Source organism: Sinohyriopsis cumingii, chromosome 15 (genome assembly GCF_028554795.1).
Source record: "Sinohyriopsis cumingii isolate HCF-2022 chromosome 15, ASM2855479v2, whole genome shotgun sequence".
NCBI classification, from domain to species: domain Eukaryota; kingdom Metazoa; phylum Mollusca; class Bivalvia; order Unionida; family Unionidae; genus Sinohyriopsis; species Sinohyriopsis cumingii.
The window spans coordinates 115,210,239-115,231,692 of NC_142975.1; the positions used below are offsets into that span (position 1 = coordinate 115,210,239).

At 35.1% G+C, this 21,454-nt stretch overlaps 1 long non-coding RNA gene across 3 annotated transcripts; it reads right to left on the reverse strand.

Annotated features, from left to right (window-relative positions):
• Window positions 1-368: 368 nt before the first annotated feature.
• LOC149782533 (uncharacterized) lies at window positions 369-10,714 on the reverse strand. Of its 3 annotated transcripts, none has more exons than XR_016414376.1 (4): window positions 10,251-10,714; window positions 2,846-2,991; window positions 2,077-2,196; window positions 369-1,472 (listed from the first exon to the last, which is right to left on the reverse strand). It is a non-coding gene; the product is annotated as an uncharacterized LOC149782533 (long non-coding RNA). The 3 variants fall into 3 exon arrangements; XR_016414377.1 differs by lacking the exon at window positions 10,251-10,714 and adding an exon at window positions 9,259-10,214; XR_016414375.1 differs by lacking the exon at window positions 10,251-10,714 and adding an exon at window positions 4,289-9,241.
• Window positions 10,715-21,454: the final 10,740 nt, after the last annotated feature.

Below are 21,454 nucleotides of genomic sequence, written 5' to 3' on the forward strand. Positions count from 1 at the left end.
AAACAGTACAACGTGCCCTCTATATCCAGCTGATAAAGCTTATTATATAACGAACAGAACTTGAGATCATTACACTCTAAGACTGAGATTGAGATTAAATTTTTAGCAACAACCAATCAAATGCGATGTTTAAAAACGTTCGCTCTTTCTGATTGGCTGACACAAACTCTAAGCTCTTACATAGTCTTAAAAGTATTATAATTATTAAGTTTGCACATCTCTTAGGCAAGATCAGCAAGAAATTCGCAATCTCAAAGGCTGCTATGCAATTATATTTTAGTTTGGTATATCATATACTCTCAAACTAGATCTTGAATAAGAAAAACCCTAAAATATTACCGCTAAAAATAAAATGAGGCCAGTATTACTTGAGATTTGCATCTTTATTCAAACGATATTGAGGTAGAAATGTGTACCAACCTAAATAGTATTTATCATATGAATGTATACAGTGTTTAACATGAAAGATGTTTATAATAGTATGCTTTTTAAAATATATGTAATGAATGCACGGAAATACACTAAGGAAACAAAACGCATCAAAGTTAACAACATAATATAATAAAAACTTTGCATTGGTTACATAAATAAACCCTTTAACAAAAAAAAAACACATGATGAGTAAAAATAAAGATGAATGATACACTAGTCGCGTAAACTGATTCCAAGGAAAGAATTCATCTGCACACAGAGAGAGAGAGAGAGAGAGAGAGAGAGAGAGAAATAGTGAACATGAATTAGTATGGCTTAAAATTCATAATATCTTAATAATTAATAATTATTTTTATTATATGCGAGGACCCGACTAATTAAGAAAAATAAACCATATTGTATGACTAAGCATTGTATACGATAAATAAGAAAGATTTTCAAGTGACAAAGTAAGTAATTCAAGAAAATAGTCCCCCAGACAGCGTAATGAAGGGATACAAATATGCTCGTTTGTGAAAATCAATCCATATTGTTACTCCATATCATTTTGCCTCATAATTATATACATGTCTTACTTCCTCACAAGGGAAACTAGAGTTATACAAGTAGCATGAACTGTAAAAACTGTACAATGGGGCTATTTAGTGTTAGTGACCATCATTACAAGGGTGAAAATGTGTCCACATATTTTAAACGTTACATAGAGAACAATATGGTAAATATTATCCCTTGTCTTTTGCGTGCAAAACTATTTCGAGAATGGGCAAGCGAAAGAATAAGCACAGTTTTGCTACCATGAGATTTCAACATTTTTTCGTCGTCAGATTATTGAATTATTCTCCTGAGCCAGGAACGTCATTCTTCAGATTTAATTATATCGTAGAGACACTTGGGTTTTCTTGAACCTTCATATTTCGAACGATTCTCAAGCTAGTTGGTCCCGTCCCAAAGTTGATATTGCATTCTTCAACGAGAGATGTTTTTTTCTCCTGGGTATTCGGAAGACTCGATTCAGTTCAACAATAGGTCATCGTAGTCCTCTGCATGGAAAAAAATCATTATAAGTTTAAAAATAGGACAATCAATGAAAATAAACAGGCTATAGACATTATATATGCGTATCACTACTGAGCCACAAAACAAGAAAGAAATTAAATCATTTAATAATCTGATAATGATAAAAGCCTCTTAAATACTTTTTCAGATATATAAAATCATCCATGTCATTTTCTTTAGTCTATCGAATAAAAACAGCTTAACCGTAATCAGATACGAGCTGTTAAAGTATCTTTGTTGTAGCAATTCTTTTTAGTCATATGGCATGTGCATAAAAAATGTGGATAAATAGAGATTAATAAAACAAAGTACACATTAACATATGCTGTCTTGAAGTTTCATTTGTTATTGTCCTTAACTTATAAGTATCTTTCTCAATATTGCAATTATTGAAACACTCAGAAATAAAATTTCCTCCTCCTCCTACGTTTTCCTCAATATCGCGAAGTTTCTGAAATTAAAATGTTGTATTTAATGAAATATGTTTGCAGTAATTTGTAGTAGCAAACCACGCATCAAACGAATATCTTCATTGTATTCGCGAATTTAACAGAATTGACTCAAAGTGATATGCCAACTTGTGCTTACCGATGGAGTTTCGCTCTCTTCCATGTCTTCGTCGTTTCTCCATCCTCGACAATAAAGGATTCATTAACTTTATTCCGTTTCTTTTTGTTCTACAGTGGATATTTGGGTTCCTGAGCTGACCTGTGAGAATAACATATAAGTTCCGGTAAGTTATTAATTAAAAGGCAATATGACTGGGCCCTCTGTCCATGTGTGGTAAATCGTGTTTTGTCTTCTTTCCATACTAAGCGATATCTTAAAAACCTAAACAAAACTCGGTGTTAGTTCGTGTATTTAGTGAAAAAAATAGGCAGGGCAAATTTATATGGGCAAAATATAACACATTGTGAAATGGCATACACCTTGTCATGTACCATTCGAGAACATATATACTTCCTTCACAAGAGTTTCGAAATTGCAAAAATAAATTAAATAAATGAACCATGTATATTCACACTAATTCACTCTAATGCTCCATTGATATTTGGAAGCGTGGTATTTGTATATATTATCTCATATATTTTCATAATTTCTAACAAGAACATGACCATGTTTTAACGTAGGTATTGTTTCCATTCAAACTATCATTAGATAATGTTGCACATTATAACACCTTCTTTAGTAAATAATACTAATTAGATTTCATTGAAACATTGATCCCTAAAGAATCTGCATGTTTACATGACTATTAAGTTGTTCCCTATCCAACATTATGCTTGTCTTTTTTATCATTTGAAGGATATAGCTTGAAAAGAAAAATATTTGAAATATTGATGATAACGGGACTTACCTATTTTCCGATATTCGAATGCTTTAATTTTCATAACTATCACCTTCCCCGAAGAATTTTGATTACATTTTCTACATGATTGTTCATAGTGGCCAGACGTTTAAGCCTTCTTGTCCGAGAAAACTGGCACCTTGGACCTGCAAATTCTGAAGAACAAATGCACCGACAGTAACCGAAAGGAGAATCTGGAAGTAATAACCGTCCTCCGTTTAAGCATCGTGCATTTCTATCGCATAGTAATGCACTTGGCATTGACAGAGTTATTTCACTGACTAAGAGAGTCACCAAAATAACTGTAAAAAAGACTCTATTTTGTCTATTAAAGTTTTTCATATTTGCTCCAAGTCGGAAACTATTCTTGCATGTGTATCTTCTGATACTAGCGGATGAGCTGGTTATCACGAATATGTTTCTCCCACAACGGTAGACGATCTTTGCTTTAGGTAGACCCCACAAATGTATGCTATTCGTGTACTATGTGTGTTCTAAATCTGACTAGCGAAGTGCCTTGTTATATATATATATATATATAGGCGACCCTATCTGAAATTTGAATGACGCAAACTGGGTGTTTCTAGATTATACGGATTAAAGACCTACTACAATTCATAGTTGTCAATCCCACTGTTGCATACGCGGTTCCGCCTCCGTTCCCCTCAAAACGTGAAGTATTATGATATTCAGTTTTACTACTGAATTGGTATTGGTTCAGTAAATATCAATTGAAAAGGTAGAGTTCATTAAATATATCGTCTGTAGTATCATAAGTGACTTCGAGAACTATGTTAGGCTACTGCTCCTGTTGATGCTACGGTCCTCATGTGGTTTCTTCTGATGTGTGTGTGTGTTTGTGTGTGTGTGTGTGTGTGTGTGTTTGTGTGTGTGTGTGTTACCCAATAAATTAGTACTGGGGCAATAAGTTGCTATACATTACAATGATTCTTCACATGACCCACTTCAAAATATACACACACACTAATAAAATTAACACAGTACCAAACGCACCTCAATACAAATTTGTCAATACATTTGCAGAGGTGCAATGCCAGATTCAAATGTACTAGTAAGCTGGAAATTATTTTTAAAGAATTTCGTACATAATTTATGCAACAATGTCATCAAAGCCTCGTCTCATTGAGCATAGATGTTCATGGATTCACAGTCATGCTTTATTAAAGCCACGCCAATAAATAACTAACTAAATAGATTCATGGCTTACAATTTGAAATAATTATAACACTTTTCAACAACGGATGAACTTAATATCAAACGAGAGGATAATAATACATGAATTATAAGCTCTGTTTATAATACTTCAACGTTGCCAATAAAGGTATCATTTTTGAACAAAAAGTAAATCACTAATCGGTAGGTTGATAAAGGACATAGCCTATATATACATGAAATAAGAAAACATATCATGCTGATGTTAAATATTCCTACCGTCTCCACGTTCTTGAGGTTGTTTAGTAGATATTTTCTCTCCTCTGGCAAATTTGACAAGGTCATACGAAACGATTGCATCATATACTGTTAAAATGCTTGTGGGTACGAATATGAGTAGTAGGTGTTTTGTACGTAAGATATGCCTCCTTTTATAGCAATATTTGTTTTCATCCAAAGTGTGACGATGTTTTTCAATCAGTTTCCTTTTCTGTAGAATTTAGAACCCAATTGCAGGGACACGTCGTGCTCAAGATCGCTCGGTTTTACATACCACTCAAAACTCATCGCTGTCCTCGTGGGATCGAGTCTCCGTATGACCAGCTTGGGTATATGAGAGCACGTGCCAGTTTCTTCCCATGGGTCGGTGATTCTTTCTGAGGTGTTAGCCTACTCGTCTTGCGAAGGAAAAGGTACGAATTCGAATCCTACAATTCGACCAGTCATTGCCAGTAGGGTAACACTTTATTCAAATCGCCTTAGAAATAAATAGCCTACATGCGTTGCAATGCCGTAAAACACTGCAATGCCGTAAAACACAAAATTACTAAAAGCTTCCCCGGGTCTTCCGGGTCATTGTACAAACCATTAGAAAATAAACTTGACACCACAATTTCAATTGATTCGTTGTCATCATACAGTTGGGATACAGAATTTGAGTGCCAACCATTAGCAGCATTTGAACCTGTCTCTCAGGATTTCGTACGTACAAACCTGATGAAGAGTGCACCAAAGTCATGTAAACTTGATCCAATTCCAACATCACTGTTGCTTGAGTATTGCCTTCACTAACTGATGTTATTAATACCTCTCTCACCCGGGGAATTCCCATCATTTTTCAAAACTGCCATTGTAAATTCTCTGCTGAAGAAACCAACACTAGACCATAACGATTTAAAGAACTACCGCCCAGTTTCTAATCTCCCATTCATATCAAAAATCTTAGAAAAGGTTGTTCTATCCAAGCTTGTATCTCATCTCAGTTCAAACAGTCTTTTTAGCAATGTACAATCTGCATATCGCCATTGCTACAGTACTGAAACTACTCTTCTAAAAGTAGTTAATGACATTCTCTCTGCTTTGGATAGAGGAAAGATTACAGTCCTCACCCTCCTTGATTTGTCTGCAGCATTTGACACAATATACTATGCTATATTACTTTACCGTCAGCATGTATTTGGCATTCATGATACAGCCTTACTGTGGTTCAAGTCCTACTTGGTCAACAGGATACAGATTGTGTCTGCAAATAGAATACACTCCAGCCCAGTTAATCTATGTTGTGGTGTTCGCACATGTTCTATTCATTCTATACACTCAGCCGCACTCAAGTGTCATAGATCATCATCCAGTGTCTCACCAATTGTACGCTGATGACACCCAAATATACAAATCTAGCCACCCAACTGAAGCTGATGCTATCATCCAAGGTGTATAGAGGTGCATTTCTGATGTGAAATCATGGATGACATATAACAAGCTGCAGATGAATGATGATAAAACTGAGGCCATTCTGATCACAACACAAATACTTACTCATTCACATCCTTTACCTCAAACAATAAATATCAGCAACACCAATATTAAATTCACACAATTAGTACAAAACCTAGGTGTTACTCTGGACAGTACTCTCACATTGCACCAACATGTCATGAACATATGCAAGGCTGCATATCTTCAGCTGAGACGCATCAGCTTCATTCGCAAATATCTTTCAGTTCATGCCACTAAAACACTTGTGTGTTCATTAGTACTTTCAAGACTGGACTATTGTAACTCAATTCTGTCTGGTTCATCTCAATATCTACCCCAGATACTTCAAAAAGTTCAAAACACAGCTGCTCGGATCATGCTTAGAGTACCACGACCAGAACACACCTCCCCACTGCTCTGTACCCTACACTGGCTATCCATTCGATCCAGAATCAAATACAAAATTTGTTCTCTGTGCTACGTTTCACTGACGGACTCCAGTCCAACAAACCTATCCGACCTCACCCATGTGTACACACCAGCAAGATACTTATGCTCCTCTTTTGACAATCGTATACTCAGTATTCCCACTATGAAAATAAAGTCACATGGACAGCGTTCTTTTGCATACCAGGGCCCAGCAATGTGGAATGAATTGCCCACTGAACTTAGACACAAAGACACAGTGATCCCATTCAAGAGATCTCTTAAAATGCACTTATTTCGACTGCAAGAACAAACTTAAAGACCTAATAATATTTCCTACTTTAAATATTTTCAGCATGTTTTTTATGTTTTCTAATTTCATGGTGTTTGTCTTTGTAATCATATCATGATATATGTTTTTATGATATAGGTGTTGTCTAATGTTGTAAAACGCTTAGATCTTCTAAAGATTAGGTGCTATACTATTATTATTATTATTGTACCATCAAACATACTGGCCGCCATGTTTAGCCTTTACAGTGCTAAATAATGATGTTAAAAACCACCAAGTCCAACATTCCAATCATTAATGTGAATTCTTGCAAATGAAGGAAACCTTTAGTCTTATATTGATCTATTCTTTCGCAGTCAACTTATCTAGAGAATTATATGATTTACGTTCAACACGTGCTGGGATTTTAGAACATATTATATTTTTCCTTACGTTGAAGCACGTTGCCACTACTTATGACAGTAATTTTGTCCAGAAGGGTTTACAACCAGATTCTAACTAATCCCTGTTGGTACTTAGAAGACGATTGTACATGGTGGGGCTAGATGATGCAATACAACAACAACAAAATCCGTTTATATCTGGCGAGATCTCTCTGTATAGAAGTGTTGTAATTATGTTTACATGTAGCTTGACGATTTATGACATTTTCAGGAACAGTATGGGCTTAAACCGCAGCTATACTTTGAACAGAGCGATAATAATGCACTTAGGAATCGTTTAAAAACCGTACACATCACATTGCTTCTGTCGTAAGTGGAATAATTAAGCAGTAAACTCTGGATTTGATTGTCAAATTTTATTTTTCATTCTTCATTTTCACACATTTTCTTGTAAAGGATGACTTTGGGGCTTGATCAGTTTATATGATCAATATTACAATAAAGGATCAGTGTGCACAGCTGCTGCATTTTCAGGCCAGCGTGATACTCATACTGACGTATTCCATTAAATCGACAGGTGTATTTATAGTGTAGTTGAATGTATGATAGACGAAGTCTTATTCATACGTGATGTAGGTAAAAATAGTACGATCTAATATTTTATGTTATTGACAAGTGTTTGAATCAAGGGAGAGGTTTATTTATGCCGAAAATAAACATCACGTGACCACACATCAGAGAGCTTTTCTAAATCATCACAGTCCGGTTTCTATTAGCTACTAAATGGTTCTCACGGACGGATTGTGTTATTTGCATAATAATTGACATTTAATGAAAGTTTTAAACAATATCTCCTGCTTACAAACAAATATAAGGAAATAAATTATGGATTATCCAGTATTATCTCTGGATGTCCCACTACATTTATTAAATTACTTGAGTTTTTCATTTTTCTGCCTTTTAACGTAGTAAAAAATAGGCTAATGAACAGTGCTTTATATTTGGAAACATGCATACTCCGTCCACGATCCAAGAATGTAAATGCAGTGGAAAATGCAATTTCGTTTCCAAAAATCCACCAAAGCGGATACCCACAAAACAATGAATTCACACCAAAACGGATACCCACAAAACAATGAATTCACACCAAAACGGATACCCACAAAACAATGAATTCACACCATCTCATTTCTTCAGAACATAAATGGTACCAGAAGATTGAATTAATACTAAGAGCAACTCAACTCAGTGGTATTTATATTGTGCCCAATCTCACTGACAATTATTTGTTTATTTGTCTACATACATCAGTATTCGCTCCTTTTTTTAAGTTTAATTTCTGTTGCTTTTAATCTGCTTAAGATAATTTGTTTGTACTAATTTATCTTTTTGTGCCTGTCTTGAGCCTATGGTTTGCCGTTTGTTCTTTAATACTACAACATCTCTCTTTGACTATGCGCAGTTTCAGAATTATGATATTTGCCTCTGTATGAATCGAATGCTGTTCTTAATATGGACATCATTTTCAGCAGTAAAATGCACATAGGAGATGATTCTCCTACAGCAACCAAAGAAAAATGGCATGGTTGGTTTGGGCAGCATGTATAATACTAAAAATGTCTTTAGATAGGATGTCAAAAATTCATTTGGACTCTTCAGATAAGCAATTTTAGCAAAGGACTGTAATACTTAGATGATTATTAATGATTATTAATACTTTTATTAACATTGTTTATGTATACATAATTGTATTATTCTTTATCATGTCTTCTTTCCCACTCCTGCCTTTAAGTTTGTCAGCTATGTATTCCGTTATATGCACTTAAAAATAGATTTTATATGTATTGATTAATTTTATTAAAGAGTAATAATTTCATTTATTATCTAAGCATCTTGATGCATAAATATTTATCAACCCAATACACAACTTATAATTAGACCCGAATGTATAACGATTGTTTTCTTTGAGAATATCGACAAGACAGAGATATAACTCATCTCCAGTACCGATCCATTATAATCAATCACATCATGACCGCTAAAACGATAATACTAATTTATGATATATTTTATAGTGAGATAATTAAAATATATCAGTAGAAGAAAAATGAAAAAGCCGTAGAGGCGATACCACTTTTATCCCCACAGCAGCGGTATAATTTTTGAACTATTTTTTTTCCCATTTAGGAAATATATCTGGCCTATTCAAACCTTATTTCCATATCTAAGCTTATTTCATTTTTCGTTTTCTATTTCTCCTGCTCCCTTTTCCTCCACCTCTCTCTCGCACCGCTCCGTTGGCCTAGTGGTTAGAGCGTCCGCCTCGGATGCGGGAAGTCGTGGGTTCGATCCCCGGCCGAGTTATACCAAAGACTTTAAAAAATGGTACTAACAGCTGCCTCGCTTTTGGCTCAGCATTAAGAGGTTAGTGTTAGGACTGGTCGGCCTGGTGTCAGGATACTGTGACTGGGTGCTGGGTGGGGCATCATGCTACATGTCGGCGGCATGATGCCCCAGTGCTAGACATCACTATAAACTGTCACACTGCAAACATCGTAGAGATATGACTGAAAAATTGATAAAGCTACGTTAAAAATCCAAATCACACACACACACTCTCTCTCTCTCTCTCTCTCTCTGTCTCTCTCTCTCTCTCTGTCTCTCTCAATCAGGCTGTTGTGTCGACTGTAGAACTGCTATTGCCCATTTATGCAATCACTGAGATGCCATCAAAAATGCATAAAACGAACTACAAACAGCAGCAAGCAGACTTGAAATATTACCTACAAGACTCATGGAAGTTGTCAGTGACTGACCCGTTGATATGTGTCACCCATTCATCATTGTATATATGTAATACTCTATCACAAACGGTACACATTTTTAAGACAAAAAACCCATCCTGATTAACATTTTTAATTAGCAATTTAAACTCGCATGACAATCATATTTTAAAATGTCAGATAAATCGGGCGTTAATCAGTATTGATTGTCAACTTAAATTAAATGCCAATCGAAAATTGATACAACGTCTACTACTAACTTGAATGCAAGCTTGCCACAACCACACGAAAATTCACGTTTGAATGTATAAATAAACAAAATAAGGAAATAAAAATATGTACAAGTAAACCTATAATCATTAAAATCTGTTATATAATGATATTACGCTGTTGAATTTTGTTAGATGCAACCTATAATAATTCTACATTAGACTTAATCCACACCAACGGTATTAATCCGTGCAATAAATGTGGTAACATACAAATCTCATCATTTTATGTACCAGAATAACAATTATTTGAAAAAATACAAAATTTGACAAATGAAACGAAAACGATACATTTGTCAAACATTAAAATTGTTCTAAATTTTAGGAACTTACGTTTATCCAAGTTGTAAGGCGCTGTCGATCGCATTGGCAAGAACGGAGAACATCATTGACGGACTCTAGTCCAACATTCCTTTCCGACCTCACCCATGTGTATACACCAGCAAGATACTTACGCTCCTCTTCTGACAATCGTATACTCATTATTCCCACCATGAAAACAAAGTCATGTGGACAGCGTTCTTTCGCATACCAGGGCCCAGCAATGTGGAATGAATTGCCCACTGAACTTAGACACAAAGATACAGTGATACCATTCAAGAGTGCTCTCAAAACTCACTTATTTCGACTGCAAGAACAAACTTAAAGACCTAATAATGTTTCCTACCTGAAATATTCTCAGTATGTTTTTTATGTTTTTTAATTTAATGATGTTTGTTTTTGTAATCATATCATTATATGTTCTTAATCTTATAAGTGTTGTCTAACGTTGTAAAGCGCTTAGAGCTTCTAAAGATTAGGGCTATACAAAGTCCTCATTGTTATTATTATTATTATTATTATTATTATTATTATTATTATTATTATTATTCATTCATTCATTCAAATCGAATGTTTTTGTTTTGAACAATATGATAGAAAGCTACGCCACATGTGATAATTAATTGTTTTCACTTCACTCGTGAAACATTCCTGTGTATCTACTGAAAACATATCGCTATCCTCTATTTGATCCTTACCGCGATTATGTTTTTGTCTTACTTTGGAGGAAAGTTCATACTTATATTTAATTAAATGCATTACTGTAAAAACAGCGTGATATCATTATCCAACACATGTTGCTCATGCAGCTCACATTGTGTGATTGGATACTTGTAAAATACCAGACGGAAAACGGGAACGTGCCTTACGCATCCACGTACCGTACTGTTAACAATAACTATACAATTTTTCAACATGACTTTTCAGTTATAAATACGCCTATTGCAATTTAGTTAAATATTCCATTTTGAACGGCGGTTCGTTATTTTTTAAAATGTCTTTGATTGTTAAATTTAATCTAATTCTAACTTCAATAAGTTATGTTTTATTATTATATACTCATTTTTGTCTCCATGAACTTTACATTATCGGAACCTTCTCGTGGGTCGGTGGTTCTTTCTGGGGTTTTCCCGGGTTCTTCCTCCACCATTAATACTGACCGTCATGTATAGCATATCGTGTGCTGAAAAATGGCGTTCAACCCTACAACAACAACAACAACATTATCGGAATCGTGAATTATTTTACGATACTGAACACCATCATATTGCACGCACGTGCGCGACACGTGCGCCTAAAGAAGTATGAGGAACTATTTTGTAAGCAAGCCATGCACACTCGTGTAGTAGACGTTTTAGGTTTTGGTTCATTAAATTTGTTTGTTAAGGAACTAAATCACTTGTTTTGTCCGATTAAAAGTATAGATGATAATGCTAACCATGTGGACGAGATAACCGAGTCAGAAACGAAACTTTCAAACAAGCAAACAAATGAACCTGATAATCGCAATGTCACAACAAACGTGAGAGACACAAAAATTGATAATACCGTTCTGATCATTGAAACAGCTATTTAGGAGAATATTAATATCAAATAGAATGGTTAGGACTATGACGAGTACTCTCTAGGGTCTAAAAATATAGCATAGAAAAGCATAGTGAGATCAAGGGCTATCGCATATCCATCACATACGTACCATTTTACAAGTCTGTCAAAAAATAGATTCGAGAAGAAGAAAAAAATGCAGCTGAAGATTTTTGGTAGGAAGCTAAGAGTCTCAAAGCCTATAATCCAAGACGACAAAAAAGTATTATTTCTTCTGGGTAAATGGAGTGTCGCACAACAGCTGCTATTAAATGTTCCTCCGTTTAACTACTTTGATACAATGTTAGGCCAACGAGAGATGACACACTGTATGATACAGATCATAGTTGTTGTCCCTCCAACATCGACTTGCAAGTGACAGGGCATAAGCACGTTTTCTTTATCTGGTTATAAGAATGGTCATAAATATACTTACATTTATGCATCTTGAACTTCCTCAAATTGTAATTTCTTATTTCTTCAAATCCTACCGACACGTCCTGCAAAACTTGATACAAACGGAAGCTGTACTGGAATTTCGAGTAGCCTATATTTCCAATTGAAATCCATTCAATGAATTGACCCAAAAATCCAGCCTCTCATAATAAGAAAAGCATAACTGAGTTGGAGCAACATAGAAACAAAATCCATGCGCATTCTTTCACGATATGATTCTAAATTTTAATTTTAAGTGGATCAAAACGACAATTCTTTTTTAACCTGCTGCAGAGCGTGCGACTAATTTAAAAGGTCGCTAAGCCGGAGCTATGTATGCATAAATTCTGTTTTTATTTATTCATGAATCTAAGGTCGTGAATTTATTTTGGAATGAAGCATAAAATCGATTACACTGTTTCTTGTAATGTAGTTTATTGTTAAGCATTAGGTTGTTAAAGTATATGAGAAAGTAATAAAAAGGTTACGCATTTGTATGGAAAATATGAACTCATTTTTTCTGTAAAATACTGCACTCTGCAAGATCGTCCAGTGTTTTGCAGAAAAATTCGTTTATATTTTCCCATACAAATACAGTAACCTATAAGTATTTGAAAGGCGCCAGTATCATCATGATATTTATAAGGATTATGATATAAATTATGTTACTAGTCACATAATGGTTCTCCATAACGACTAGCGTGGTGTAATATAGGCCACAGGCCTGTTGTTTGCTACCTGTGTGATATAACACAGTAGTTTGTACACAATATTTTTATATATACATTGACTTTATTTAGACCGACTTTCAAAACCCAGTGCCACTTTGCTAAGATCTTGGTGGGTCAGAGGCCTCACAGCGAATATTTGGAGCAGTCTACATTAGGTGCAAAGTGTAATTTAAGTTTATTAGGGATGTACTTAAATACAGAAACAATTTAGAACATATCTCACTCACTGTGAATGATGTTTAATATTATTTAAATTATACCTCATGCAAGAACTATACTCTGTAATGACTGAGCAGAGTCATATGCTTTTGAAATTTTAATGCGTTTTAATAGCGACACACAATCTATACTAGTAACAGAGTTTCTAGTCTTTTTCTCCAGGATTATAATTGAACTGGATATAGTTCATAGTTTATAACTACAGACTAACTCTGTCATTTCAAAAAACGCTAGATTGGAAGGGAAAGATATCCAACACAACAGTTTGGTTCATAAAAATAGAAGGTCTAGTTTGAAACATTTTTGATAAAGTAAGAGGTATTTTCACCTTCCGTTATATGTGCGAATACTTTCGTCCTCCTGTTTTAATGAGAGGACAAAATGAGAAGCAACTGTTTAGGAGACACATGCACTTATTTACCACATTTACCTTAGTAGGATTATAGGGATCAAGTAGGATTATAAGAAAAACTTATTAAACATTATCACAAGGGATACTGTCCACAGTTTATTTATGATGACACCTATATTAATAAATGATTCATGCCAAAATAATTGAAAGTTTTCATTCCACCAGATATAAGTAGCACATGAACATGATAACAATTTTCTTTTGCTGTCATTTAAACAGCTTTAAGGTGTTTGTGTTCGAATATTTAATACTTCTTATCGTCGATAGCATATTAAAGACGTTCAACATGGAATGATCAAATATTTAAGGATGCGAATAGGCTTACCGCGTTATGGACACGGTATGTTCATATTTAAAGACACGTGCTTTCTTCTGGATATGTTTTCAATCCACCAGATATAAGCAACATATGAGCATAATTAACATTTTCTGTTCGAATATATCATACTCAGTATCGTCTGTACCATATCAAAGACTTTCAACATGGAGTGATCAGATCTTTCAGGATGCATTATGCATGAGAATGATATTTAAGGATGAAGTATGCATGAAAATGATCAGATCTTTAAGGTATCAGTATGCATGAGAATGGTTAGATATTTAAGGATGCAGTATTCATGAGAACGATCGAATATTTAAGGATGCAGTATACATGAGAACGATCAGATCTTTAAGGATGCAGTATGCATGACAACGATCAGCTGTTTAATAATGCAGTATGCATGAGAACGATCAGATATTTAAGGATGCAGTATGCAGGAGAATGATCAGATCACTAAGGATGCAGTATGCATGAGAACGATCAGATCTTTAAGGATGCAGTATACATGAGGACGATCAGCTGTTTAAGGATGCAGGATGCATGAGAACGATCAGATCTTTAAGGATGCAGTATGCAGGAGGACGATCAGATGTTTAAGGATGCAGTATACATGAGAACGATCAGATCTTGAAGGATGCAGTATACAAGAAAACGATCAGCTGTTTAAGGATGCAGTATGCATGAGAACGATCAGATATTTAAGGATGCAGCATGCATGAAATAGATCAGATATTTAAGGATGCAGTATGCAGGAGAACGATCAGATGTTTAAGGATGCAGCATGCATGAAATAGATCAGATATTTAAGGATGCAGTATGCATCAGAACGATCAGATCTTTAAGGATGCAGCATGCATGAGAACGAACAGATGTTTAAGGATGCAGCATGCATGAGAAAGATCAGATATTTAAGGATGCAGTATGCATGAGAATGACCAGACCTTTAAGGATGCAGTGTGCATGAAAATGATATTTAAGGATACAGTAGGCATGAGAATGGTCAGATCTTTAAAGATGCAGTATGCATGAGAAAGATCAGATATTTAAGGATGCATTATGCATGAGAATGACCAGATCTTTAAGGATGCAGTGTGCATGAGAATGATATTTAAGGATACAGTATGCATGAAAATGGTCAGATCTTTAAAGATGCAGTATGCATGAGAATGATCAGATATCTAAGGATGCAGTATGCATGAGAATGACCAGATCTTTAAGGATGCAATATGCATTAAAATGATCAGATCTTTAAGGTTGCAGTATGCATGAGAATGATCAGATCTCCAAGGATGCATTATGCATGCGAATGATCAGATCTATAAAAATGCAATATGCATGATAATGATCAGATATTTATACATGCAGTATGCATGCGATCGACGAGATCTTTAAGAATGCCGTATGCATGAAAATGATCAGATCTTTAAGGTTGCAGTATGCATGAGAATGATCAGATCACTAAGGATTTAGTATGCATGCGAATGATCAGATCTGTAATGTTGCAGTATGAATGAGAATGATAAGATCTTTAAGGATGGAATATGCATGAAAATGATCAGACGTTTAAGGTTGCAGTATGCATGAGAATGATTCGATCACTATGGACGCAGAATGCATGCGAATGATCAGATCACTAAAGATGCAGTATGCATGAGAATGATTAGATCTTTAAAGATACAATATGCATGACAATGACCAGATCTTTAAGGTTGCAGTATGCATGAGAATGATCAGGTCACTATCGATGCAGAATGCATGAGAATGATCAGATCGCTAAGGATGCAGTATGCATGAGAATGATCAAATCTTTAAAGTGCACTATACATGAGAATGACCAGATCTTTAAGGATGCAGTATGTATAAAAATGATCAGATCTTTAACGTTGCAGTATGCATGAGAATGATCAGATCACTAAGGATGCATTATGCATGCGAATGATCAGATCTTTTAAGATGCGATATGCATGAGAACGATCAGATCTTTAAGGATGCAATATGCATGATAATAATCAGATCTTCAAGAAAGCAGAAAGCATGATAATGATCAGATATTTAAGGATGCAGTATGCATGAGATTGAACAGGTATTTAAGGATGCATTATGTATTAGAATGACCAGATCTTTAAATATGCATTGTGCATGAGAATTACCAGATCTGTAAGGATGCAGTGTGCATAAGAATGATCAGATCTTTAAAGATGACGAATGCATGAGACTGATCAGATATTTAAGGATGCAGTATGCATGGGTATGATCAGATCTTTACGGATGCAGTATACAAGAGAATGACCAGATCTTTACGGACGCATTATGCATGAGAATAACCAGATCTGTAAGGATGCAGTGCTGATGAGAATGATATTTATGGATGTGATATGCATGGGAATGATTAGATCTTTAAAGATGCAATATGCATGAGAATGATTAGATATTTAATGATGGAGTATGCATGAAAATGATCAGATCTTTAATGATGCATTATGCATGATAATGATTAGATATTTAAGGATGCAGCATGCATGAGAATGATAAAAAGTTGAAGGATGTAGTAATCATGAGAACGATCGTATTTTAAGGATGCAGAATGCATGGGAATGACCAGATCGTCAAAGATGCAGTATACATGAGATAGATCTTATATTTAAGGATGTAGTATGCATGAGATTGATCGGATCTGTAAGGATTCAGTATGCATGATAATGATCAGATCTTTAGGGATGCAGTATGCATGGGAATGATATTTAAGGATGCAGTAGGCATGAAATTGATCAGATATTTAAGGATGCAGTATGCATGAGAACGATCAGATCTTTAAGGATGCAGTATGCATGAGATTGATTAGATATTTTAGGATGGAATATGCATGAAAATGATCAGATCTTTAAGGATGCAGTATGCAAGAGAACGATCAGATAATTAATGATGCAGTATACCTGATAATGATCAGATCTTTAAGGATGCAGTATGCAAGAGAATGACCAGATCTTTACAGACGCATTATGCATAAGAATAACCAGATCTGTAGGGATGCAGTGTTGATGAGAATGGTAGTTAAGGATGCGATATGCATGTGAATGATCAGATCTTTAAAGATGTAATATGCATGAGAATAATTACATATTTAAGGATGGAGTATGCATGGGAATGATCAGATCTTTAAGGATGCAGTAAGCATGATGATGATCAAATATTTAAGGATGTAGAATGTATGAGAATGACAAGTACTTTAAGGATGCAGTATGCATGAAAATGGTCAGATGTTTAAGGATGCATTATACATGAGAATGATCAGATATTAAAGGCTGCAGTATTCATGAGAATGATCAGATGTTTACAGATGCAGTATGCATGAGAATGACCAGACCTTTAAGGATGCCGTAGGCATAAGAATGATATTTAAGGATGCAGTATGCAAAGAATGATCAGATATTTTAGGATGCAGTATGCATGAGAATGATCGGGTCTCTAGGTATGCTGTATGAATGGAATGATCAGATCTTTAAGGATGCAGTATGCATGAGAATGATCGGGTCTCTAGGTATGCTGTATGCATGGAATGATCAGATATTTAAGGATGCAGTATACATGAGAATGACCAGATCTTAAAGAATGATGGGTTCATGAAAATGATAAGATCTTTAAGGATGCGGTATTCATGAGAATGATATTTAACGATGCAGTATGCATGAGAATGGTCAGATGTTTAAGGATGCAGTATGCACGACAATGAGCAGATACTTAAGGATGCATTATGCATGACAATGATATTTAAGGATGCAGTATGCATGAAATTGATCAGGTTTTTAAGGATGCTGTATGCATGAGAATGCTCAGATCTTTAAGGTATTAGTATGCCTAAGAATGGTTAGATATTTAAGGATGCAGTATACATGAAAATGATGAGATGTTTAAGGATGCAGTATGCATGAGAAGAATCAGATCTTTAAGGATGCAGTATGCATGAGAATGATTAGATCTTTAAGGATGCAGTATGCATGAGAAAGACCAGATCTTTAAGGATGCAGTATGCATGAGAATGATTAGATCTTTAAGGATGCAGTATGCATGAGAAAGACCAGATCTTTAAGGATGCAGTATGCATGAGAATGATTATATATTTATAAATGCAGTATGCATGAGAATGATTAGATCTTTAAGGATGCAGTATGCATGAGATTGATTAGATATTAAAGGATGCAGTATGCATGGGAACGATCAGATGTTTAATTATGCAATATGCATGAGATTGATCAGATCCTTAGGAATACAGTATGCATGAGAATGACAACATCTGTAAGGATGCAGTGTTGATGAGAATGATACATGGGAATGGTCAGATCTTTAAAGATACAGTATGCATCAGAATGATCAGATATTTTAGGATGCACTATGCATGAGAATGACCAGATCTTTAAGGATGCAGTATGCATGAGAATGATCAAATCTTTGAGGTTGCAGTATGCATGAGAATGATCATATCGCTAAGGGTGCAGTATGCATGAAATTGATCAGATATTTAAGGATGCAGTATGGATTAAAATGTTCAGAATTTTAAGGATGCAATATGCATGAGAATGATCAGAGATTTATGCATGCAGTATGCATGCGAATGACCAGATCTTTAAGGATGCAGTATGCATGAAAATGATCAGATGTTTAATGAAGCAGCATGGATGATAATGGTCAGATATTTAAGGATGCAGTAAGCATAAAAATGACCAGACATTTACTGATGCAGTATGCATTATAATGTTCAGTGTCTTAAGGATGCAGTATGCATGAGAATTATCAGATATTTATGGAAGCAGTCTGCATGCGAATGGCCAGATCACTAAGGATGCAGTATGCATAAGGATAATCATATCTTTAAGGATGCATTATGCATGGGAATGATCAAATCTTTAAGGATGCAGTGTGCATGGGAATGATATTTAAGGATATTTAAGTATGAAGTATGCATGAGAATGGTCAGATATTTAAGGATGCATTATGCATGAGATTGATCAGATCTTTAAGGATGCAGTATGCATGAGAATGGTCAGATCTTAAAGGATGCAGTATGCATTAGAATGATCAGTCTTTACGGATGCAGTATGCATGAGAATGATACTTATGGATGCAGTATGCATGAGAACGATCAGATATTTAAAGTTGCATTATGCATGATAATATCAGACCTTTAAGGATGCAGTATGCACCAGAATGACCAGATCGTTAAGAATGCAGTATGCATGAGAATTATAGGTTACTGCATTTACATCGGAAAATATGAACGAGTTTTTCGAATGGAGATACTTCACGACCTTGGGAGTTCAGTAATTCCATCCGACAAGTTCATATTTTCCCATACAAATGCAGTAACCTTTTTATTAGATCCTAACTTTTTTTTATTTCTACCTAATGCTTTATTATATCAACAAAATACACTACACGAAACAATGTATGCCGCATTCCAAACTAAATACACAAGCTCATATTCATTTTTACACAACAACAACATTATTACTGAGCACATGCTTCCGCCCAGATAAAAATGAACTTAGTCGCGCGCTCGGCATAACTTTCAAAAGAAGATGGTGTATCTTGTTAAAATTGAAATTCGGAGTCATATTGTGAACGCATGTGCGTTGCAACAACCTGGAATGAATAGATTTTGGTATTTTTTCGATTCTACGAAATTTCATGGTTATGGACTGGATTTGTATGTGACAATTCCACATGAAATACATTGGATTGAATAAGCTAAGGAGAAGCGTGTTGACATCTGCAAATGTGTTTCTGTTTCTGTCATTGAATGTTTGAACTCATAATGTGGGGAAAATATGAAGTCTTTTAATTGCAATTATCAAAAAGACGCTATGGAATTTAATGCTTATTTCATTTTGAGTGCAGTAAGGAGGATGTAATTGCACTTATCATCGAAGTTACAGTACAATTTCGAATGTGTAATCAAGATTGAGAACCTATGACATGGCTCATGTAATTCGGATTTGCAGAACTAAGAAAGTACATTTTGAGGAAATTCAGGATGTAAAACTGTAAGTATATATTTTTTTTTTGGCCATTCTTACCACCAGCTAGAGAAGACAGTATATGACTTGTCACTTGTATGTTATTTGTAAGGACAATTTGTTGCGTCTGTTGTATACTGTAGCTAGCCTAAATCGGAAACATTGTATCAACGCGGAATGTGCCAAAGCAGCTGGTATGTGGCAGTCCACGAAACATCTGTTTTGGTTCATTCAGAAACAAATTTAAACAACCACAACGTAAAGCGCCTCTTACGCGAGTGTACATGATTTGTTTACAAATCAAAAGTGCTGGCGTCTGCGTCCAGTGTTTGTTTACAATAGAAAGTAGTTCCTTTATGCACGTGAATGCTATACCTGTATTGGCGCGCGGGTTCAGTATCGGGTAATACTACACGATTCTGACAATGTAAAGTTAACGGGGAAAAAATGAGCATATAATAATGACCAGATCTTTAAGAATGCAGTATGCATGAGAATGATCTTTAAGGATGCAGTAAGCATGAGAAAGACCAGATGTTTAAGGATGCAGTGTGCATGAGAATGATCAGATGTTTAAGGATGCAGTATGCATGAGAACGATCATGCATGAGAATGATCAGATCTTTAAGTATGCAGTATGCATGAAAATGATTAGATCTTGAAGGATGCATTATGCATGAGAATGATCAGATCTTTAAGGATGCAGTATGCATGAAAATGGTCAGATGTTTAAGGATGCAGTATGCATGAGAATGATATTTAAGGATGCAGTATGCATGAGAATGGTCAGATCTTTAAGGATGCAGTATGCATGAGAATGACCAGATCTCTAAGGATGCAGTATGCATGAGAATGATTAGATCTCTAAGGATGCAGTATGCATGAGAATGATCCGATCTTTAAGGATGCAGCATGCATCAAAATGGTCAGATGTTTAAGGATGCACTATGCACGAGAATGATCAGATGTTTAAGGATGCAGTATGCATGAGAAATATCAGATCTTTAAGGATGCAGTATGCATGGGAATGATCAGATCTTTAAGGATGCAGTATGCATGAAAATGGTCAGATGTTTACGGATGCAGTATGCATGAGAATGATATTTAAGGATGCAGTGTGCATGAGAAAGATCAGATCTTTAAGGATGCAGTGTGCATGACAAAGATCAGATCTTTAAGGATGCAGTATGCATGATAATGACCAGATCTCTAAGGATGCAATGTGCATGAGAAACATCGTATCTTTAAGAATGCAGTATGCATGAGAATGATCAGCTCTTTATGGCTGCAAATGTTTTAATGTTATAGATCACGCTATGATTATACTTAAAGACATATTTTTATCTGGATAGTTTTTATGCATGAATACAATTTTTAAGATTCTTTTATAAACAACAATGGGGATTAATCGTTAGTGATTTTCAGTACCACAGTGTGTTTCAGTATTACAATATCAGTCTTTCGATAGTGGGATTGTTGGTAGTCCTGTGTTCATTCCATTT